The sequence below is a fragment of the Corvus moneduloides genome, chromosome 11, assembly GCF_009650955.1.
Source record: "Corvus moneduloides isolate bCorMon1 chromosome 11, bCorMon1.pri, whole genome shotgun sequence".
NCBI classification, from domain to species: Eukaryota; Metazoa; Chordata; class Aves; order Passeriformes; family Corvidae; genus Corvus; species Corvus moneduloides.
Genome location: NC_045486.1, coordinates 3,724,401 through 3,749,512, shown reverse-complemented (window position 1 = coordinate 3,749,512; position 25,112 = coordinate 3,724,401). Strand labels below are relative to the sequence as shown.

The following is a 25,112-nucleotide window of genomic DNA, read 5'->3' as shown; positions in this document are numbered from 1 at the left end:
ATCTCATTCAGAAAAAAAAGCAATTTTGACAGGATCTTCTTTCCCTGAGCCCACATTGATTGGCATTAATTAGGTTTCCACTGTTAATCCTTTATTAATCAAATTCTCCAGCAGCCATTCCAGGCCCAGTATCAATTTGACAAACCTGTAATTACCAGGGTCATCTTTTAAATACTGGAACAACATTTGCTTTTCCCAGCCTCCTGGAACTGCCCCACTGCTCCCAAACTCATTTAAAAATTCACAATAGCAGCTGGAGGAGCTGGAGCGCAGCACGCTATTATCAGGCTCTGCAAGATTTGGCAAACTTGGGTAGCACTGGGCTGGCTGGGCTTTGCTTTGAGCTCTCCTTGGTCACAGGCTCACAGCAGCGTTGCAGAGATGCAGTTTTGGATGATTAAACCAGGGTTTTGCTAAACAGAAAGTGAAGAGAAAGAGCAAAGGGAACAGAAATAAGGCAAGAAGGAGCAGGACACGCGAGGCAGAGTTGAGAGCAAACCCCAGGTTTCTTCTCCATGTCCAGGTGTCTTCATGGGCCATGTCAAGGTGAGGAGCCCTATGGTCGTGACAAGGCCTGGGGACAATCCAGCCATCCCTGGTTCCCTCTCTGGGATTCCCAAAGCTCACTGAAGTGGCATCAAGAGCTTCACTCAGCTCTCACCCAGAGCTGCTCAAGCCTTGGCAGTCAGGGTCCGGAGCAAGTCATTCCATACAAATCTTCACTGGACTTTCCTGAAGCTTTGAGAGATATCTTGGAGTTGTTGGCATCGTCAAAGTGCAGCTCTGGGTGGCTCTTCCATGGGAAAGAGAAGAAGTGGCACTCAGTGCCAGCGTTTAGTTGATGAGGAGGTGTTAGGTCACAGGTTGGACTTGATGATCTCAAAGGTGTTTTCCAACCTGGTTCATTCTGTGATTCTGTGGTAGGACAGGGGCAGTGTCACAGCAGTGACATTTTCCCTTTTCTTTGGCCAAACCTCTCCAAGGTATTGGGGATACATTGGGGTCAACACCTGTATGTGGAAAGACTCCCAGACACGAAGCTGGATAACAACTCCATGATGTGCTGAGCTTCTTCCCTTTTCTTGGAATCACAGAACACCTCCAGGGATGGGACATCCACAACTTCTCCCAGTTATTAATTTCGTGTACCTTATTCTCTGTCAGTTATTATCTGAACCCATTCTTAGGGTGCCCCCATTTTTAGGGGCTAATTGTGACCATCTCATTTTGTCTTCTCCCAGGCTGCACCATTCCAGAAAGCTGGAGAATTTATTGTATTTTCATCCCTAGCACGTGGTCTAGATAATTCTGCCAGCCAAGATTTTTTTTTTCAAGAAATCCTTTTTGTCTTAATGGTAGAAACTTATCACGGAATAAGATTAATATTAATCTACAGAAAAGAACAAGATAAAGATAGATTTTGCCTATTAAATTTAAGGATGACAATCAGTTAAGTGTCTCCTAAGTAAGCTAAATTAAAATGAAACACCGAGAGAAGTATATATGACAGGCTATAGTGTATTAAATGGTTTCATTATCCTCTGATATAATGGATAACAAATGGATTTGGAAATTGATGCAATGTTTAGAAAAAAGGATTCCTGTAGAATTGCAATAAAATTAGGCTGAATTTATGTCTCCACCATTAAATTTTCACTGCCACCTCACAGTGTTAGCTGCGGGTTTTAATGTCTGTTTATGCGCCTCTTTTGGGCAGAATTTGAAATTAGTTATCAGTTATCACGGAAGGAATGCTTAGGAATAAATCCATTTTAAATTAGAAAAACTAGGTAAGATAAGGATGCAGCATTTGTAATACCAGTAGGGAAAATGTAAAGACAGAAATATGTTTATATTACTAATGAACTAATTAAATTAGGTATGAATGTAGCCAATATTCACAGAGATTTGTATGTTCTAAATAAGTTTTCTTGCAGCACAGCCCTGTTACAGTGTTAAACAATTTTTAGTGTGTTATGTTATACCTGAAAGATCACCATAGATTAAAGTTTGTCCAATAGATTTTGCTACTGAACCAATTTAAAATTCTCCATGAAATTTAAAGATGGATTTAAAACTTATTAACAGGAGCACAGAAGGACATAGGGCAGATTCTTTGTAAAAAGTGCAATTTAACCTAAAGTATTATTAGCAATAACACTGCAATCAATCACCCCTCTTATCTACTCAGATGGCTTTTGGATTATATAATTTAAAAACCCTGCTGAAGATAAATCCTGCTGAGCTGAGCACTGCAGCTGAGGTTTCCAAAGGACCACGCTGGAACTCGTCCCGTCAGTGCCCAACTCCTCACCAGCTGCTCCTCCTGCATTTGAAGAACTGAAGTGGCTTTGGTTCAAAAGAGAAACAAACCAGGCTGGGAGAGATGGGATTGAGAGCCTGGAGAAGGGAAGGCTCCAGGGAGAGCTCAGAGCCCCTTCCAGGGCCTAAAGGGGCTCCAGGAGAGCTGGAGAGGGACTGGGGACAAGGGATGGAGGGACAGGACACAGGGAATGGCCTCAAGCTGCAGAAGGGTAGATTTGGATTGGAAATCAGGAAGGAATTCCTCCCTGTGAGGGTGGGCAGGCCCTGGCACAGGGTGCCCAGAGACGCTGGGGCTGCCCCTGGATCCCTGGCAGTGCCCAAGGCCAGGCTGGATGGGGCTTGGAGCAGCCTGGGATGGTGGGAGGTGTCCCTGCCCATGGCAGGGGGTGGAATGGATGAGCTTAAAATCCCGTCCAACCCAAACCATTCTATGATTCTAATAAATTGGAGATTCCATATTTTTAAAGGAAAACATCAGAAGCTCTCTGCTACCTCCTGAATTTTAATGTAATATGAACTATTAAAAAACTGTTAAACCCAAATAAATACTTGAAATCCACAATGTGATTTTGCAGCAATTTAACTCCCTTCCAATAGGCAGTTAGGCAGAAGAGGTTTTTGTTGCTCTGGCTACTGTTCTAAGCACTGCCTGCTGAGTGATTCCAAGGTCACAGCAAGGAAAATCAAATAGAAAAACTGGGATGAGGGAAAGGCATCGAATGGGAATAATTTTGGTTTGCTCTGCAAGAGCACAAGGGACTGAAGAAGCCTAATAGATAAATGCAGTTTTGGCATCATTCTCTGTTGTTTTCTCTATTGTTGTATTCTTTCCAATATTCCAACAAAAATAGTGTCAGAAATTCAGGAAATTCAGAGGTCACAGCAAAAGTAACCAGCAAGAGAGATTGCAATCTGAGTCATCCAGGGAAAGGTATTTGGAAGTGGAGCAGAGCTGGTGCCAATGGTGTGGAAGAGAGAAAAGAAGCAGCTGAAAGGAAAAAAAGAAATCTTTAACATCTAAAACCCCTCAGACACTGGGTGCGATAAGGGTGGTAGCACTGAGCAGGATCAGCAGCCTGGTCCCTGCCTGCCACCAGCTCTCCTGCAGCCCACGAGATTCCTGCAGCAAAGGTTGGGAATGTCACCAGCCCTGTGTTGGAGGCAGGTGCTGTCAGGGGCTGCTTGTTTGCTGTGAAAAATGCTCAGAGCTGTACCTCAAAACAGTTTTCCAGCCTGCCTGGTAGAGCAGTTTAATCAATACTTCACTTTGATGTCTCTGTTACATTAGGACTAAAATGAAGTTTGCAGGCAGCTCAAAAGGTCTTAACCCCTGCGATCAGCCCCCAAATATCTCCTCCTTTGTTTTTCCCTGGCCAGCTGAGTGTTAATAAACACCAGGATTAGGGAGCCAGCACTAAAACATTCCTAATCCATGGCAACCCAGGAGGAACCAGAGGCTGCTCCTATTGGAAACTGTATGAAAAACTCCAAATTAATTAGGGACTTCAAAATTCACGATTCCTGTGCTTTTTCTCTTGTCTCTGCCATCTTCTGTAAGGGACAGCAAACCATGCTGGGGAGAGAACATATTCCAGGCACACAAACACTCATCCAGTCAGTTCTTTTCCCAAACTATGCTGGTATTTCCTGGAAGAATTAAAGGACAGAGTGATTGGCTGCATTGCTGGCCTACAACCAGCCCAAAGCTCTTTACCTGATGGGCTAAATGAACATCTGAGCTGCCTGGGCTGGGGAAGGTGTCCCTGCCCATGCCAGGGGATGGAATGAGATGAGCTTGGACACCCATTCCATCACAAACCACTCCAGGACTCTGAGATTTTATGCACACCTTGTTTAGTGTGCAGGCCAAGGGACTGATCCCAGGGTATTCCAGAGGCCAAGCAATGCGCTCCAAGAGGAGACCTGGTGAAGCTGGAGCAGCTCCCTGCTTGGGAAGGGACTTAAACAATTGAGGAATATTCCTCTTTCCTACTTGAAGCAAGGACACAGGGGCTCTGGTCTCGCTGCATGTCTGTTTGTGAGCACTGACCTGTGGGTGGTTTAACTGGGTTTGACTGGGAGTGTTCAACCCAAGCCCCAGGAGATGTCTACTGCTATGTTAAAGGTATAAAATTAATGCACACAGCTGCTTTCTTCTGTCTTTCATGTTCCTCTCCAGAAATTCTCCTCTCTGGCTTGAGCACTGGTTCTTTTGATATCTCTGTGGTCTCAGCTGAGCAGCCAAACACTCATTTTGCTAAAAACTGCCTCTGGTGAGCAAAGGGGGCTGATCTTCTGCCCACCACAGCCTATGAGCAGGGACAAGGGGGTCTCAGAGAGCATCTGCAGCATCGAGCCTGGTCTGAGGAGTGGAAAGATTTCAACACAGCACTGAGAGTGGTATCACCCATTACTTAGGAGAATGGTGCTGGAAGAAAAAACTACAGTGTCTTACCAGAAATTAATAAAAGGCATTATTGCGCATTTCTTTCCTTATCTTGTTGCAAATAAGCTTTTGACATAATTCTTCCTTATTGTGCTTCAAATTATGCAGCTTTTTTAACGCTACCACTGCTAATCCCTGCTCCGTTTCCTAGCTGGTGTTTCTGATGGCAATCACATGTATGATCCTCTCTTGTATGACTTGCACTTGACTTAGACTATGAGTTTAAGGGGTGAATTTTGCAGATTCACTGCTCTGAAGCAAATCTGATCGATGGCAATCGCATAAACAGATACAAATCACCAAAACAGATCAGCAAACTTCCCCATAATGACAACAATGTAGGGTACAGTTATAGTATTCTTGTTCAGCATTTTAGAGAACAGAGTTCAGGCTCGGGAAACTCAGCCACACAGGATGCAAGGCTAAGGCTGGAACAGTCCCAAAAGACCCAAGTGGCCTTAAAAGTGAAAGAGCAGGGCGCAGAGATGTCACTCTGGGAGATGTCACCACTCCAACGCCATCAGGAGACCCTCCCAAGCTTGCAGCCCCTTCTCACAGAGTGCAGACTGAGAAGAGAGATGCCTCTTTCCCCACATGGAAATTTTGGGGATTTCAGGTGCCTTAAACTCCTGTAAGGCATTTTCTGAGATCACAGAGTCTGGGAAAGTGCCCTCTCCATTTTGTTATTCATTATGTGCCTGCAGCTTTTTCGTACTCCATGGAATCCTCCTCCTTCCAAGAGCCAGGGAAAGACATGACAGAGCAAAGGGCAGCACAGACAACGTCAAGAGGCCAGAAAAGTAGGGGAAGCGGGGAAATATTCTTTCATCCTTTTCTTACAGCCACTTATTTCCATGCTGCAAGGCAGCATGAGGGCTGAGCTGCTTTACCTTGCATTTTACACTGGAACTACAGGGTTTTTCTCCACTTCTCACCCAAGGGGAATGGCCCAGTGCAGTCCTAGTCTGAGAGTATTCAACTGGGACCATTAAACCAACTAGCCCTGGAAAGAAAAGTAAAGAGGAGTTGTAATATTCAACTCTCAATTATAATGTGTCATCTGCTGCTTTAGATCATTTATCTGGGAAGGAAGGGGCTGTAGACAATCCTCTGCTCTTTGGGGATGCTCCTGAAGATCATACTTGAGTGTCACAGAATACTCATGAGGACGTTCTCCTTTTCAATTGCTCCTGCTAAGGATTTTCCTGCACCATAAAGCTGAGCTTTGGTGCCCTACTCTTTTCCTACCTTTCATCTGTGGTAGCTCTGAGTGGGTTGCTGACATCCCAGGAATCACCCACATGCTCAGAGACCTTTAAAATGCAGTGAGACAAGTGAAGAAAGATGGCTGTGTGCCTCAAGTGCCAGTATGGGATTCAGGGAACCCAGATTAGACTGTCCTCAGCAGGTTCCATAAAGACCCTTGGGGAATGCCCCTTTCTCCTGGGTTTCAATCCTTTATCCAGAAAGGATAGGTCCCTTTTCTTTTCCCTGAGCTGTGATAGCTTTCAAACACTGTAACTGATAAGAAATTTATATATTAGCTTGTAACAGAGCATTATTCTACTTATCTTTCCAAAAGTACCGTAGTTCTCTTCCTGTAAAAAAAGTCTGTCTGTAAAATGCATTAATTGAGTATAAATGTGGCAGTAGCAGCCCTGAATCCAGTACTGCTGGGACTCATTCCCCTGAAACCCTTCAAGGGAACTCCTCTCCTGCCTGGCCAGAGAGCAGAGTGCAGTCACAGCCCGGCACGTCCTGCCCCATCAGCACTTCAGCCTCAGCCACCAAAGTGGCTCTGTTTGCAGCCCAGGAATTTTCACGAGGAAATTCATGTTTCCATGCAAGCTGCTCCAAAAAGGAAAGCAAGAGTGGCAGGGTGGGCCAGGGAGACAAGGCAGCAGCACTTAAAAAAGCCTGCTTGTGATTAATATATTCCATTTCACTGGGAGGATTACTATTCATGAATGTGTCTGGCAAACACGATGTGACAGGCCTAAGGAAGCATCCAGACAAGTTCACCTATTCTTAGCTCAGTATACAGCAAACTTCTGTTTGGAGGCAAAGACTCATTTTCCAGATCACATCTGAACATTTTTAGGATAATTGAGACAGCTGTTGGTGAAAAAACTGCTGTAGCTTGATAATCACTTGGATGTTCATGCTGTAAGTAAACTGCTCTTCCTGGGTCCTTGTGAAGGAGAAAGGAGACACCACCTCACTTCTTACCTCAGCATGAGTCCAGGAGTACTGGGCAGAAGTTTTTTGGTATTGGCAAGTTAAGAGACCACTTTTATGGTGAAGGAGTGAGGAGAGAGTTTAACGTTTCAGTTCCTTTCTCACTACAGCATTGAAGACAAGACCTCGAGTGTTCACACGATTATAGAGTCAAGTATTTTTTGCTCCTTCCCCATCATATGATCACTGCTGTAAACATCCATATTTATGAACCCTTTGAGTGAATCCAAGTTATGAGCAACCTTTTTTTTTTACTCTGAAGTGTGGAGATGTCGAACCAGCCCCTTCCTCAAGATCAACACACAGAAATAAGAAAGCAGAGCTGACCTGCAGCCACTATACCCATGTCTTCTCCAGGTATTTGGAGAAGGCAAATGAGGGTATTTAAATATGGCTCAGACTTGAACACACAAAAAGGTTTCCTGAACATGCTTCCAGTGTGGAGCCTGCACAGCAGCACTGCTGGAAGGTAGATGGTCCAAGGTTCTGTGCCTAAGCCCTGAGCATGACACCTGAATTAGCAGGAGAATCAGAGAATGGCAAGTCACAACTGCTGACTGAAAAAATTATTCAAAATTTTTGACCAAACTCTCCTATGACATGCAGCTACAGCAAGCTGAGGTCTAGAATTGGTCCTGGTGCAGAGGAGAAACTTTGTATTTCCCAGTAGGATGACACCCAGGTCTCAGAAGATTTTGTTTCCAAAACAAAATATCAAGTTTTGATCTATTCAGGGTGACAGACCCTCCTCTTTGGCCAGTTGCCCATCAGTTAAATAAACTTTCAAATGACCTTGTGCTGTACCTTTGCCACACCTACAGCATCCACACAAGGCAGAACGAATCCCTCTGATTTTCCTGTGCCTGTGGCACACCAGGGATCTCTGCCACAGACTCCCCCAAGGCAAGCAGGAAATTCCCTTTAGGAATTACCTGTGAGATCCAGACCCTGAACCTGCTCACGATGAAACAGCATCATGCAGTTAATGAACACTCAGCTTATGTTTCTGTATCCACAATGATTGACAAAGTCCACAGATGGCTCCTTGTCTGTCGAGGCCCAGTGCTCCCATCTGAAGAGTTTTTTAATAATAAAATTACTATTGAGTGATTGACATTTTCCTTTGCCTGTCAGAATATACACAAGCTGGGTTGTGCACCTAAATCTCTCTTGAAATGTGTGCAGGGCTGTATTCCCTGCTTCCAAAGTGAAAATCAGGTTACTGCCTTGAGTACTAGCTGGAGTTCTGATGACTGTTTATTTGGCACAATGTTCATACTGTTATGCACAAGTGCATAGAATTAAAATAATAATTTCTACTTGATTTCATGCTTCTCTGGCTTAATGGTCTCTGACGGTTTTTAGCAGATCCATTATACATACTTAAATATAGAAAAAAACCTACTGCATGGGGAAAAAAAAAAAGAAGTATAAACTGGTGACCAAATTTACTCCAAAAAAAAGTTGGAAGGAAAATTGAAAATATGATTTTTGCTAGGATTTTTCACTGTGCCTTTTCTGGATAATATGACACCTCATATTTGTATTTTTAATAATCAGTGGTATACCTAAACCAATTTTCTTTTTGTCTCTACAAACCCCTGACAACTCCTGTTTTTCCTCTAAGTGCAGTTGAATGTAATTAGCAAATTGCTCAAGGCATGATTAAAATGTCATTCTGTGGATCTGTGCTATCTTCAGGTCCTTCCTAAAGCCACTCACCACCTGCCCAGCATGATCCCACGCCAGTCAAAGATCCTGTCACCAAATCAAGAGAAATTATTTGGCTCTGCAGCTCGACACATCCCGTGTTTCCCACCCAGCACACACGCTGAGTGCCCAGAGCGGCTGGAGGAGGCACCAGAAGGCTGCTGAAACTCCCAGGCAAAATGGGGATTGGCACTGCCTTGGAAAAGCATCCCTTTGGGCAGTGCCACAGAGTGTTGACAGGCTGAGTGCTCAGGGGTCTGTGCAGGGCCTCAGGAGAGATTTCCTGGGAAGAGAAGGGAGATAATGGAAATACTAACGCGTGAACATTCCCAGCGCTGAGCTGCAGCAGCAGCGTTTGCTGCTCACCCCATCCCCTTCAGCCTCCAGACAGTGCCTGCAAAGATTTGCTGTTTCATTCAGCTCAGCTTTAAAGGAGTGGGGTCAAAGCAGCTCCAGTCTCTCTCAGAGCAATTGGGAGTTGCCAAAGGGAACTGCTGCACCGTGCCTGGCAATAAATGGGCTTTTGGTGGGAAGGCTCAGGAGGCCGTCCTGGGAAGGTTCAAGTGTCCGTGATTTCCCCACCAACCCCAGTGTCCTCAGCTGTTGTCACCTTCTAAAGAGATTGTTTGGCTTGGTTTTGGTTTCAAAACAATTTTGTAGCTTCTCTCCTTTCTCACAAACCCCAAGTTATTTTTATCTTATTCTGCCTCGAGGGGATAAATTGATATTGCTCAACTTTGCAAGGCCTGTTTATGCCTCATTTTCTTACAGGATCTCACACCAGGAGAGCTGATACCCTCTGGTTATAGCTCTGTGAAAACACAGCTCAGCTCCTCTCTGCTGTGTGAACACACACATTCCATATGGAAAATATTCCCCAACCTCTGTCCTTTCCCAGCTTCCTCACCAGCATTGCTCCTTCTGTGTCCTTCCAAATTCGGGCTGAATTCCAGCAAGATTTGGTGTGTATTAGCTGCTAGAAATAAATCACGGAAGGAAATTTAACTTTTACCCAAGCACCTGTTAGTGCATCTTGGCATGTCCAGCATTTCCCATAATCCCACTTTTTCCCCCAGGAGAAAGAAGGCCAGAATATGAGAATTTAACTGGAATTTTCTACCACTGCTATGTTACAAGCAGGGTGATCTTACAGTTCTGTCTTCATTGTCTCAATACAAATCTTGCTTTAAATAATTAAACAAATGTTAGCAAGGACATAGTATCTTCAGGATTTCTGTCTATGAGTGGTTTTCATGGAAGTGAAATAGATTTGGACCTGTCCCTGAAAAAATTGAATTTTCTAGGGAGCTGTGAATTTTGCATATTGAGTTATTACGGAAGCATTTTTGTTTGGTATTGTTCTTCCAAGTCTATATTTTATAGGGCCTCTGATGATTTATGATAATAAATGTTTTTTCAGCAACAGCTGGTCTCAGATCATTATCTTATCAAACACTATTTATTTATCCCACCACACTTTTAACCCTTGTGTGCTTTGTTTTCTTTCTCTAGTCCCAATATTTTATCTGGAAAGCAGTCAAGCTCCCTTTGAAAATAATTCATAGCATATTAAGGTTGTATGTTTTTGGAACAGATTTTAGGTAGGGGTGAGCACTGAAGCTCCATCACCTGCAGAATTCGTGGCGTCCTCTCTCTCCATGGATGCTGGCTGCTCTCAGAGACAAGTGAGGGACACTCTGACCTTCCCACAGAGTTGTTACCCTCTGAAAAAAGAGATTTATCACATTGGCAGCAGGCTGGAGGCTCTGGGGTGATGTCAGTGGGAGTCCTGCTCCTGGCACTGTCAGGGAAGAGGAAACATTACCAGACCCTTAATGTCATGTTCCTTTGAAGTTTCTGACAGGCTCCACATCCAACGCTCCCATGGAGACAGGTCTGAGGTGAAACAGGGATGGAAATAATCCCCACGGCAGGAACTCAGCTAAAAGCTGTTTGTTGAGATCCACAAAATGGATGCTGGTTCTGTTCTGCTTTCCCTCCTCTGGAAGCACTCCTGGGTGGGATCCTGGTGTCCACCCTGCCCTAAGTGGGACGCAGTGGTCACACAGTGCTGAGTGAACTCCAGCCTGCTGGCACTGGCACCACCTACACCTGCAGAAGGAAATGCTGGGGAATAAATCCCGGCTTCACTCTTGCATTCTGGAAGATGTTGTCTGTGGCCCCTGGCTGGGGGGGACCTTATGCCATTCATAACAAATCATGGAATCACAGAACAGTTCAGGATGGAAAAAGCCCGTCCAGTTCCACCCCTGCCATGGGCAGGGACACCTCCCACTACCCCAGGTTGCTCCAAGCCCCATTCAACCTGGCCTTGGACACTTCAGGGATCCAGGGGCAGTCACAGCTTCTCTGTGCCAGGGCCTCCCCACTCTCACTGGGAGGAATTTCTTCCCAATATCCCCTCTAACCCTGCCCTCTGCCAGTTTAAAGCATCTACCCCCACTTCAAGCACTCCATGCCCTCGTCAGAAGTCCCTGTGCAGCCCCTGCAGGTCCTGGAAGGCTGCAATAAATTCTCCCTGGAGCCTTCTGTTCTCCAGGCCGAACATCCTCAGCCTTCCCTGACAGGAGTCGAGATCTGAGTGTTCTCCTGACCAGAGCAGCACCAGGAAGGAGAAAGAAGAAATGAAGCCATTGTTCAGCTGCCTGCCCAGGGTTAATCATGGGAATAGAGGGGATTTAAGTTCAAATCCATCCTCCCTATTTGAAGCAGAGAATTGAACTTGACACCTCTCCTCATCCCAAATCGGAGTGCATTAACCATGAGACCAGAGAGTCAATCCCTCAGTTTTCCTCTACCTTCATCTCGAGCACAATTGAAGCTGACATTATTTAAACACAGAAGAGATTGGGTGCATCCCAGGTGCTGGAGTGGCTGCAGAATTTTCTGTAGGAGCAGCAGGAAGGGCACCAAACCTGAGCTCACATAAAACAGAAAATAGAAGATGCGTAAAGCTGAGATAATGCCACAAAGTGTGGGTGTAACTCAACATCTGCTGAATGTGAGCTGTATTTTCACTGACATTACACAGCTTCAACTGAATGGATATTCAATTTGGACATCCTTTTAATCAATTCTTCACATTTTTAACTGGAAAAAAATAGTGACATGAATTAAAGATAATAGAGGGATTGGTACAACAACTATTGACCAAAAAGCAAAATAAATATTCCTATTGAATAAATAACAGGCAAGGCATGACCTTCATCACAAGACTTTTGACCTGCTCTGTCATTTTTTGGATACATAATGCTTTTCAAAAATAGTTTAAAATAGGGTCATTTGAAGATCCACCTGTTTTGAGAAGGTGTAAGTTAGCATGCCAAAAATTGCAGCCTTAAGTGACATTCAGTTCCCTGGGAGGCTCATAGTCAAACAAATCACAAAATCATTGAACTTAATTTCTTCTGGTCAGAGGTCATCAAATTTATAGAGCGAGAGCACAATAATTCAAGAGGGAATGAATTCTGAAATGCAAATCTCAGCTAGGAGGCAGAGAGCATTTTGTTTTCCCCTTGCTCTTACAATTTTGGGGTTTAAGCCTGGCTTCACCCCTCCGTCCTTCAGCACATCTGGGTGTTTTATCCCAAGAAATCCACACAAGTGGGCTCCCAGCTCTGGCTCCCACCTTTCTGACTCAGGTGCACACACCCTGCTCGGAGCTGCACTAATTCACACCATGACGAGTGCAGACAGCAGCTCCTGCCAGCTGGAATGACTGCACATGGATCTTCAGAGAGACTTCTTATGTTTGTGATCTCGGTGTGGGCAAGTTTGCTGACTCTTGGGCTGCCCCTCAGATGGATGGAGTTCAGGAGTAAGTTCCTCTCAACAGGAGAAATGCCATTTGCAGCAACATCGAAGCGTGTTCAGTTATTTTCCGAGTGACTGCTCGGGCTCCTCTCTTCCCTTTCATGTCGCTCAGTCACAACTCTCACCCAGGAGCACAACCAGGCTGTGGCAGCTGAGGCAGCAAGAACCTCAATTGATGGCATCCTGATGCCCTGGCTTTTCTTGCCAGGTCTTGTTTTCTTCTCTAACCTCTGCCAGTTCCGTTCTCCAGCTCCCAGTGCTTCCTGCTGCCCAGATCCCCACAGAGCCATTTCCCAGATGCACTGTGCAGGTTCCTCTGACAACAGAACAACCCTTGGGAAGCCTCAGTTATTGGTTTCACGCCACAAGCAGTCTCCAAATCCAATTTATGATGAGGCTATTTTGACTCACAACACCTTGACTGGGCGTATCAGAGATAAAGTGCTTGGGTGAAGACTCCGAGTATGCACAGAATTGTTGGCGTTGGAAAAGCCTTCCTAATTCACTGAGTGCTTTACAAATGCGCTGTGACAGTTTTCTCTTTAAGATTTTCAGAAGCTAAAAGTAGAGGAAAAGTCTAAAAAGGCAGGAGAATCTAAGTCTCAAAGTAGAGAGTTGTGTAGAGCTTTTAAATGCATCCTCTGGGAATTGCTGTTCATCTTTTTCCCTATAAAACCCCCCAAACTTACAGATTGATGCTCATATTGGCTATTTTATTGTTCTTTTATACAAGAACAGCCAAAAGTACTCTGGGTTTTTTGCATTTTTTGGTGAGCACGGGAGCTCCATTCCCTTCTCACCAGCACTTCCTTTAAATAAAGGCAAAGTTTGAAGCTGATTAATGATATTTATGGTTGTTGATTTTTTATTTTTTAAAGTAGGGGTGGAGCTGGGGGAAAAAAGCAAGTGACCAATCAGATAATAAAGATATGTTTATGTAGTGCTTAATTTTGCTGGGCCTAAGGAGCCATAAACAGAAGAATACACAGCAAGTATGGTGAGACATCTCTAGGTCTGCAGTCACACTGAGATGGTCCTTTGAGAAACCTCACGACCCAGAAACGGCTTTGGTATGGCCTGAAGGAAGATTGAAAGGAGGAAAGAAAGAAAGAACTGAGATAAGATGAGGAGGGTTGGGGTTTTTGTTATGGCTGGAAGGGCAGCTGCAAGGGGAAGGTGTTTCAGGGGGGGTTGATAAGAGAAATGAGTAAAACATGGAGAGTTTGAAGCAGTAGAGAGAAGATGCAAAGGTAACTTGAAAATCAAGAATTCAAGTGACATGGGGAAAAAAAAGAAATGACTCAATAGCAGGGGAGATTTGGAAAGGAAGGGTAAGATATTACTGTTCTGGTTGTGTTTATAATAATGAAGCGATCTAAGAACAGCAGATCAAAAGCTTCAGTTTGAAGGGAATTAACCTGTGCAATATCTTCCACTTTTCTATTTAAAAGTATTTTTCATTCTTCCTTTGAAGATGAACTGAATTTGGAATTATTACAGGAAGGACCAAGTTCTGTAAGTCAGAAGAAACAAAGCAGAATTGTGGCGTATGAAAAGCAGCAGATGTGTAAAGTCAGGATGTGCTAAGTTAGGAAGTGCAAACTTCTCTGTAACAGGGAGAAATATTCCTGTTCCAGCATCCCCCCTGCCCAGGCAGCTCAGGTTTATGCACTTGATCTTGTGAAATGCATCTTCAGGAAATTCTGCTGTCCTGGAAGACTGACGCATGGAGGAGACAATGCCCTCAGCAATCCACACAGTGCCACCACATTCAACTTCCTGGAATATCTTATGATTCACACTGCAAGTGAAATAGCAGCAAACCAGAGCTGGCTTTTTAAGCCTTATCCACTGGGAAGTGTCTGTGCCTTATGAATTTACAGTCATATGCACAAACCCAGAGTCTGAGTCACCAACTCCTCATGTAACAGAGCCACACTGAGTGACAAGGCACTTGGAACAGTGACTGGGATGGAAAAAGATTGGGAATAGAACTTCTCTGCAGCTTGCAGGGAGTCAGTCTGAGTCAAATATCGCTGAAAGAAAGGGAGAGGCTCTCCCAGCCTTGGGAAAGAAACACTTAAGGCAACCTCAGGGTAATAACTCAACGCTCTGGCATGTCCTTGAGAAGGAACTTTCAGCTCAAACCCCTGCTTCACTCTGGCACATCCAGCTACCTTGGGGTCACAACTACTTCAGTTGGAATTTGCAAGGAAGAACCAGATCATCCACAGGTGAGACAAGGAAAAAAACAGGCCAAGTTATTGTATAAAACTTCACTGAAAAGTCTCAGCTGAGTTAAGAAAGAAACATTTTTAAAGACCCAACCTGGTGTCCTGATCACTGTTTTTCACTTTATATCTGCTGCCCACCCAGAGGTCCCTACACAGCCAACTTCCACTGGCAAATCACACACCCTAAAATCCTTCTTGAAGTATCCAACCTCTTCAGCCCAGCCATAAATCAGATTCAGGCACAGATGGGAGCTTTCTGCTGGTGGCTGAGTGCCCCTAAAGCCAGTGGAGTCTCAGGGTATGCCACAGAGGGGATGCAAACCTCCGGGTATTGACATCTCCTGGCAACTACAAAAATCAAATAGGGGAAAATTGAGAATTTACAGTGTCCTGCAGACCAAATCCATCAGCAGGGAGGCTGAGCCTGGCTGTCATTGCTGCCTGGGCCACAGGAAGCAGGAGGGTTCTGCCTGGATCCCTCTTGCTGTTCCACATCTGAGAAATGAGGAGAATAGAGCTCTGTGGTAGCTCTCTGAGAGGGTGAAGCACCAGTCATGCTGCTCCCTGAGAGCACTGCACTTCCAAAAGCCTTTTGGAGTAGTTACCAGTCCTTTGAGGGACTGGGAATGCACTTGACTGGTTTGAGCAGAGATATCAGCACACAGAATAACACCTTTAAATAAGGTATAACCTTCACAATCAGAGAGAACACAAATGTCAAAACATTTCAGAAAATAATTAATCTGAGCAGTTTGCTCGAGTTGCTGAGAGGAGAAGATGGATTTTGGTACAAATTGACTCACCTATTTTTTTCCCTCCTGGCAAATCCACGTTTTGCTTCTCTCTAACATTGTCTTTGCTTTTTCAAGAGCATATCAGATTTGATTTGAAAGTAGAGCAAACAATATATTTTTTTTAAAGTCTTCATGTATATTTTATCCTAAAGCGATCTGTATCATTATTGATTGTTCCTGCAATAAGAAAGTTAATAGGATGAATTGCAAGTAGTTGCCATAGAAACCACCACTGGTCTCTTTCTCTTAGAGAGGAAGCACACAATTAATTTCTTTTAACCTACTTTATTGCTGCAAAGTCCATACAAATGCAGCAGCACAGGTCCAGATTCATTATACACTTCTGTGTCATTGTCCTCTTAAATCACCTTTTCAGATACGCTTTTGAAAGTGTTTATTGGAAAGAAAGTTTTCATTCCATGTATTTTCCTGCTGTCTAATTTACCTGGGATGAAAGCAGAGATGATCAGGGAATGAGGATCCATTCTTTTCCTACCATTCATTCCACACTTCACTCCCATGCCCTGCCCTCTCCCCTGCCAGCAAAACACTTTGGATCAGCCCATGCCTGTGGCTGATCAGCCCATCAGCTCTGAAGCCAACACACCTTTCTAGGCTGGACTGGAGGTGGTTTACACTTTCTTACTGAAAGGATTTGATTTATTTTATCACATCCTTCTGGCATTATTAATGCAGGTTTGGGCAGTTTTACCTGAGTAAGGACTTTGGGGTCTGGAACACATTAAACCCACCCCATTCCAGCTCAATCAGAGGAATATATCTGTTATCTTCTGCAGGAGTTTTCTGGGGGCTGTTACCCCAGTACAGGCAGTAAACCACAGAAAAACAGCAGAGAAGATTTCTGATTTGGTTCACACTCCCTTTACACTGGAGAAACTCAACGTCCTTCATGTAACTTCTACTTCCCAGCTGTAAATCAGAACAGCAAACACTTTGATATTTCCCTTTATTTGAAAGAAACCAGGTTTTATAGGGAAACCTTGTCCTGTGGGTTTTCCTAGGTGCACATGGATAGTTTGTGTTTCACTTTGGCTAATAAGGGACACAGAGTAGCATGACTCAAGAGGTGCATAATAATAATAATAATAATAATCATCATCATCATCATCATCATCTTTGATGTGTGCACTTTTATTTTTTTTAAATGCTAAAAATATCCAGAAATAAATCAATAAAATAATACTGGAAGTGCCCATATGTATTAAGCAATAGTCTGTGCAAGTATTTAACATAAAGGGAGACCTCTCCTTTCTCTCCACTGGACCCACAGCTGCTGATGACCACAGGCCCACAGCCAAAACGTGGAATGTGCAGTGACCTCCACAGCTGGCTTTGCAAAGCAGAGCACTCCTGGGTGGGGAAGGACACACAGGCAGGAAATCACAGGGTCCCACAGATTTGAGAGGAGTCATTTGCACCCTCAGCCTCCTCACCAAGAGGAGAAAATTCCCACAGCATTTCGGGAAGTGAAGGATGCCTGCAATGAATGAGGAATGGGGGTGTGGTTATCCCAAGATGCTTCACTCATAGTCATCTATGAAACACCAAAAAGAGCTTTGGATTGGGAGCCCAGGAGAAAACAGAGTTTCCCTATGAATAGTTCTTCCCTACCTCCCTATGGAGCCTGAGGGAATTATTCCCAACTAAAATCCCACCATATGCTCAGGCAGGAGCTGACAAGGACACATTGCAGCTTTACTCCATAAAATGGGGGCTCATTCCCCCAGCAGATCTGCCACAGAGCTTTTGGGAGCTCATCCACCACATCTGCATGCAACAGGACAGGAATGGGGGGAAGAGGAGAGCAGAGACCCCAGAGCCTCTGAGATGCACCAGAGAGGAGGGGTTGAAAGGGCTGAGGGCATCGAGAGGAAAAAGGTGAATAACAAATAGCACAGAGGTCAGGAGTGGGATCCTCACAGGCACAGCTGCAAGAGGGGAATTTTAAGCAAATTCCTGTCAGAGGAGAGAGCAGAGGTAAATCCCTGTAGACAGGTCATTCATTTTTACCACCTCCTACAACTTCAACCCTCTATTTAAACCTTTATTAGATCCTGCCTGGACATCAGAACTTGCTGAAATGTGGCACAAAAGGTGGGATCTTTTTATTTTTTTATAGTTTATTTTTGGATCAGCTGATAGAATTGTTTGTTGTAAGCATGAAGAGTGAGATCATGCTTTTCTTCTCATGAAAGTGCTGTAGCCAGAGCAGGGGGAGCATGTGAGAAGAATGTTTTTTTAGAAAACCAACCAAAAAGAAAACAACTTGAAACAAACAACTGGGGATTTAAAAACCTTAACAAATGAAGTGGAGCTCACAAATTAAAAAAAAAGTCTGAAGATTAGTACATGAAAGAACAGTAAAGGTAATTCAAATAGTAATATAAAAGAGAGATTTTATTAAAAAAACGGTGTGGGATTTTTTTTTTCTCTCCTTTCTTATGAGCCTGAAGTGAACTTTTGTTTTGTTTTTTAAGAGAAAGCAGTGGCTGATCTATTCATGTTTGTTGACAAAAGCACTTCAACAGCTCCAGGAGGAAGAAAGCTTCGATGGAAAAGAGGTGTCAGTCACTTCCCACAGTAACAGTGGTACCTGCGAGGGGGAAAGACAATAGAAAAACACTTTCTATCAGGACTTGCCTCCTGAGAGGCAATAAAACAACCACCCCAGACCCAATTCTCCATAGAAAACTGATTTTCAAGCTAATGATTCTCCTCATTTCAGTCCTTAAAGGTCAGCCTGTGTACAGGTGGAAGAGACAAGAACCACAGCCAGGACAGGCTGTCCCAGACATGCCAAGCCCTTGCCCCCCATTTTCGTGTGTCTCAGCTAAACCTGGCTCAGTGTATCTGTGTCAGTCGTGCCTTTAATCTCAGGTTTAGTTTAGAATTTCTCACCAGCACGATTAGTTCTCTGTGTCTGCTCCCATCACCTTTTAAACACAGGCATCCAGCAAGGATAAAGTGAATTAGGAGAGAAGATCCCCAACCTTTTATGGCTTTGTGTTGTCAATGCCCTGGTAGCCTGCAGGCCTCGTTCAGCTCAGTTTTCACCCACCCAAAGAATGCAGACACCTTGCCACAAGACAGCAGTTTTATTTCCTTTTCTGTGCCCAATTATTTTTCAGAGGACAGAGAAAACAGGGGGTTGTATCCCCTCAGGACTCTGATGCACCTGGAGAGAGCACAGCCTATGTGTGTGAGAAGAGGGAGCCTGAACTCTGTGAGGAATGCATGAGATGGCACCCAAAACCAGGACAAGTTTTGCAGAGCTTGGAAGCCATCCCATCCCATCCCATCCCATCCCATCCCATCCCACCCCATCCCATCCCATCGCATCGCATCCCATCGTATCCCATCCCACCCCATCCCACCCCATCCCATCCCACCCCATCCCATCCCATCCCATCGTATCCCATCCCATCGTATCCCATCCCAGCCCATCCCATCCCAACCCACCCCATCCCATCCCATCCCATCCCATCGCATCCCATCCCATCCCAGTCTCCCTCAGCCTTGTTCCAGAGCTCAGCTGTAGCAGCCTGGTAACTCCAACACCACTAAAGTGGGGACACCCCAAAGCTAAAGGCAAACCCGTGACACCTCTCTAAGCTGTGCCTAGCACTGGGGTAGATCTCCCTCCATACCCCATCCTTTATTCCTGCATTCTTTCCCTCCATCCTTAAATTCTTCACCTGGCTGAGACAGCAAATCCTGCTTTCTACTGATTAGAGTTGATGCCATGATGATTTTTTGCCTTTTCTTTTATACCTTTTTACAACTCCTGTATTCTTAGTGCTTTTTGCCTACATTCTTGGCCTTGTTTGTTCAGCCAGGAGACTCAACATCTCAGAAGCTTCGTAGCTGGGGATCAGTGTGCCCCAGACCCCAAAGTCCCCTCCAGAACACATTCTGTAAACTGAGATAGAACCATCCAGGGGAAGGTTCCTTGGGGAGGGGGGCTCACTCGAGCCTCTCATTGGGGAATCTTTGATAGATCTGCTAATCAGTAACACCTATAATGTTATACCAGACATTTTGGGGTGTGCATTGCTGTGTGCATTGAGGTGCACTTGACCTGGACGTGTGCACCTAAGGATCCTTAAAATAAATACCAAGGTAAAATCCCTTTTTCCCTTCTAACCGTGTTTGACTCTTGATTTTAAGACCAGGAAAAGGCCTCACAGCCATGCCCAGTTTTTGGATGTTTTTAACATCCCCCAATTCCTCCAGCCTACAGGAACATGAATTTCCACAAGAGAAATCAGGGCTTTGTATTGTCACCACCATTCCAGCATTTAGGCCATAAATGCTGCAATCAAATATGTAGATTAGCACTGCATCCTCAATCCTTGGCTGCATTTTAGCTGCTCCAGATCTTGCAGTTACGAACTTTTTGTGTGTTATCAAAGAAGCTTCCAAATTAGAAAAAGAAAAAAAAAATCCTTGCTCCTGAGTTTTTTTAATTATGAGGATATTTATTCAGGTTTCCCCTCATGTTTCCTTTGTGTACCCCAGGCAGGTTATTTTATGAATACCAAGGGACTGGTTCTATTTTTTGCTTGCCCCAGTGGGTTGTGATGTCTGTGGAGTTATTTTGAATAACCCTATTATAAAATAGGTCAGGATCAGGTACTTTTAGTGGATGAAGAGTGTGGTTCTCACCCTGTATTACTGAGCTTTATAAACTTTCTCAATGCATCAGTGGAACGTGTGATGAAAGCTCTGAAAACCAAAGCTTTAATAACTATTATTATTGATATATTCAATGTTTTGGTGTTATCCATTGCCCTGGAGGTCTCATTTCATGGTCTGCTCTGAAGGGTTTGGGCAGGTGGATGCCATTCTATGGTTTGGCTGCTTTTCTGGACTCTCCCAACATCTCCTCCATTGGAATTCTCCATCATTAAATTAATTATAATAAAGAAACCGTGTATTACCATAGTGCTGCCTGAGCATAGACCTGGCTGTGCCAGGCACTGGGAAACTACGAAAAAGAGACCTGAAACACTGCAAGAAGCCAAGAAAAGTTGGCAGCAACGTCTCAGGATGAATTAGATGGACAGCATCAGGGCTGGGACGGGGAGAGCCACACAGAGGGAGCAATGAGATCCTGCAGGAAGCCCCTTATTCCCATTTCATTTCAATTTCAGTGGGTGGCAGGACCTGGATCCAGCAGGATTTAGCCACCCACAAAACTAAACCAAAAAAGGAAGGGAAGGTGGCTGCAAGCATGCAGCCAGTTGAGGTGAAAAAATATTCAGTCTACAAGCTGCACAGGATTTTGGATGGGACCAATCTGATGCATAACTCATGCCCCAAGGGTGGCAGCGTTGTCTGAAATTGTTTCCTGCTCCTGCTGCCCCCCCCAGCTACTCTGGCACCCTTCACCATTTCCCTTCTCATGATCCAGGTTAGCAGTTCCTTTTCCCATCTTTTTTAAGGTGTCCCAGGCTGCAGGATGTTGGTGGGAAATAAGCATTCAATTTTAGACCCAGACACCATTTCTCGTCCAAATTCCACACCTGGGGCCAGAGCTGGGGGCACAGGAGCCCCCATTTGGCAGCTTTAGGGCTCCAGAACTGGCAGGGAGAGGCTTTGACCAGGAGAGAGGGAAGGCAGCAGCACATGCTGGAGCTCTCTGTGCATCAAACATGGGAGATATGGAGCAGCATGGAATGCTTTGGGCTGGGAGGGGCCTCAGGGGAGGCACCAGTGACACAGAGCCTTCCCTCACCCCACAGGTTTTGGAGGAGCTCAGGGTATCTCATTAGTAAGAGAAGAAAGGCCTCACTTGCTCATCCCCATGGCAAATTTCTTAAACAAAGGCTAATAATTAACCCCGGGAGACTATCCCTTTCCCCAGCTTCTCCTGCAGGGCACTGGGAGCTGCTTGATTGCCAAGTCAAGCCTGGATACCTGGAATTACGAGCAGTGCATGTGCAGGAACATGGCAAATAGAGCTTTTTTAAGACCTTGTATTTCTTGCAGCATGGATGACAAAGCTGTGTGTTGCCATTAAGGAAGAGGTGGAATGCTGGAAGCCCCACTGGAAGTGTGGTGCTGCCGCCCGTGCTGACACACAGGTTTGGAATCATTATTTGGCTAATGACATTAATGAATTTGTCCAGCCTGCTGCAGCACTTCATTTCCATCATCATTTTGTTCTTTGGGAAAATGTACAAAGCATAAGCTGAGGGGGGAAAAAAAAATCAAACTGGTTTCCCAGCCAGAGAAAACTATTGCATCTAAATTGTACATTAACTGGGCTGTGTTCCACACAAAGGAACATGAACTTCTGCTGCACCATTTTTTTTCATATTCAAGATAATTATGTATTTGTCCTTGCCTTACCTTGTTCCTTTTCTGCAGCTCCAGTTACTTTTTTCTAATAAGAACTCATTTAAATGCTCAGATTAATAAAAGGACTGGTCAATGTGATAGGTTATTGGAACAAAATCATGTGCTAAATCCTCCTCTGCTGTTAACTGATTCCACTCCAGATGATGTGCAGTAGCTGAGGGTTCAGCCCCACAGCCGTTCTGAATGAAAAAATACATCTGTGAGTCCTTTCTGGATGGTTTTCTATGTCGATCATTGAGTGGGAAGAGGGAACAGGGGTGTGGGTGGGCATTCAGAGCCCTTGATGGACCTGCCCAGCCCCATCTGGGTCTCCCACTGAGGTCTCTACTTAGGCTCAGCCCTGGGGTCTTAGTTTGGGTTGAATTCTGCTGAGGAAGAAATGGTCCCTGCCTTGGCTGTGACCCCAATTCAGCTGGATTGGCTTCTCTAACTGCACTTTGGACCTGCTTTGGCACCACAGGTTTGGTGGTCTCAGCTCTTGGCTGCCCCTGGACCTGCCCTCTGTGCTCAGGTACTGTGGGGCTGTCCCTGGTGGGAAAGCTCTAGCCTGTGCTGGGCTCCCTGGCAGAAGTTCACCCCACCAGAGTGTTGAGAAGAGCCCAGAGGCTGCTCAGGGTGTGCTGCTAAGGGAATTTTCCAGCCTAAATCATTCTATGCTGTGGAGGAGCCCTGTATCGACAGGCTCTGAATTATTTTTTAACTTTTTTCTACTGATATCCTAAATGATGTATAGGAAACCCCATGAGTGTCAGGATTTCTTGCTCCTGTTTTTTCACTAGAACTCCCCAGGTTTTAGAGACATTTAAACACCAGTGTGTTGTTCAGATGGTGACTGTACACCACTCTCATCCCTAAAAGGCTTCTGCCCTTGTCAGACAGCACTTGACAGCAGTTTTCCTTGGCATCCCCTCTTTCTACCTGGGACTGACTGCACCAGGTGGCATCTCCTGTGCTCCTCTTCCTACATCCCTTGTGGGAGTGTGGCCTCGTTCCAGGGGTGCTGTTTGTCAGCAATCAGCAGGGCTCTTGTATCTCCAACAATGCAGCCACGGCAAACACAGCCTTGCACAGAAGACTCTGTAAAAAAGCAGATTGTCAAGTACAAAACCCATAATAATCCTGCTCAAATTCCACAAGGTAAATTTGCTCACGTCTCTGAAGGACAATAGGATTGTCATGGCATTTGGGGAAAATAAAAGCAACTCTAATATTGCATGAACTTCCGGCCTTTTTTCCCTTCTGCTGGTTTGTCTCAAGACTGCTGCAACAAATCCTGTGTCTGAGCAAATCATCCAGCGTGATTAGACCTTGGATTCCTGCTTGTAGATGAGCCTAGAGGAGAATGTCCAAGATCTTTGAAGCTGAAAATTGAAAAATGAATAGCAGAGGGAAGCCAGATCTCAGAGCTCATGTACAGCACTGCAGAATGCTTCACAAAACTCCTCTGTAATTGCACTTAGCAGATCAGCTGCTCCGAGGGTAATGCCTCGCCTTCCTCACCCGTTACCTTGTTGCTGGTGAAGCAGGGAGGAAAAATCAAGTCATGAGCATGTTTTAACCTCTAAATTTCACTCCACCTGTAAAACAAGAGGTTGCATTAACCTTTGCAAGAGGGAGTAATAGCTGATAATTTATACGTGCAATTTGAGGGAAGCACAGTTCCGTGGGGTGATTACTGCAATAAATAACTGAAGTAGAACACCTTTGTCCTAACATAAACCCAACTCCATTTTTCCCAATCCTCCACATGAGGAGTGGAGCTGGGAGGGCGTGGGGGAGGGAAGGAAGCTGGAAGGGGAAGCAGATGCAACTTTCCCATGGAAGCCAAAGAGATGGGGAAACAAGGATTTAAGACCCAATAGATGAGACCCCAGTTTTTTCTGCAGTAACATCAGCGTGTTCCCATTGTGTTAGGACAAGCAAAAATAGAGAGGCAGTAGCAAAGGCAATATATGCTATTGTACAGGTAAATTGTTTAGGGCAAGAACTGTCCTTTAGTTTTATGGGAACATTACCTGGCACAACCTTGTTCAGCCCAACGAGTGGAATTTCACTGTGCTGTGAGCCAAAGTGATGGCAATACTATTACACAGGTAATAATAAGTCTGTGACCTTTGATAAATATTTTTGGCTTAGCTTCATTTTAATTTAAGAATGTCTCTATGTAGCAGAAACATCCATCAAGCTAAAACTTCCTTTCTAAACCAGCTAAAATGTTGGTTCCCTCTGCCAGCCCCTCAATGTGCTTTGCTGCAGGAGCAGTGTTTGCTTTATCTCTTTACTGTGGCTTTTGTAATCTATATTTTTTCCCCACCCCTGTCTCTTGCTAAGCTTAATAAATTAAATACAGGACAGCCCAGTAGGGAAACACATTCCAGGAGAGAATTTGCTGGGGATATGGGGTTGAGAGGTTGTTATAAAGAACAGTGGAGTGGAGCCCCTGGCAGATGATGTCTCTTTATACCCTTTCTTCAATTCCCCACCATGACAGCACCTGGCTCTGCCCATTTCAAGGTTTTTTGCCTTTCCCTCGCTCGCACTCAGGGAGTTTTTGGCTGGATATCCCTGCTGGATGAGCTGCTGCAGGGTGGTGGGAGGAAATGGGCTCTGGTGAGAACCCAGGGAAACCTCCAAGGCCACCAACAGCTGGAGTGCCCAAAGGCAGCAATGGGACCTGCTCTGAACAACAGGTTCTGCCCACCAGGCAGGCAGCCCCTGTCTCGCCTCCCAAAGATCCCCAAGGGAAGCCCTGAGGGGGCCTTGCTGCTCCCTCTGGAGTGGCACTCCGAGCAGGAATTACACCACTCTGCTCATCCAGAGCTGCCTGGCCCAGCAAACACCCACGCCAGCCTTCTCTTTGGTTCTGCTGCCGACAGAGCATCCAGGAAATTCCCTAAACCTCCATCTCCAAACCCCTGGCTTTGCACTCCCAGCCCTCCATGTGTGACTTTACCCTGCCCCACTTGCCCAGCCAGGCTGCCCTCACCCTGCCAGCCCTCGTTATTCCTGGGGCTATTATGGGAGAGCTGAGGTGGCCGGGATTACTGTGATTTTTAATAGGTTTTTTTATGTTTAAAACCTAGCAATAACTATCTAGCAGACTTATTCCACTGGCCTAGTGCCTGTGGCCATAATGAGCATCTCTAG

General features: G+C 45.0%; 1 long non-coding RNA gene across 1 annotated transcript; it reads left to right on the top strand.

Annotated features, from left to right (window-relative positions):
* Positions 1–534: 534 nt before the first annotated feature.
* On the top strand, positions 535–19,536 carry LOC116449188. Its single transcript, XR_004242268.1, has 3 exons — positions 535–546; positions 3,703–3,706; positions 19,439–19,536. It is a non-coding gene; the product is annotated as an uncharacterized LOC116449188 (long non-coding RNA).
* The last annotated feature ends 5,576 nt before the right edge of the window (positions 19,537–25,112 follow it).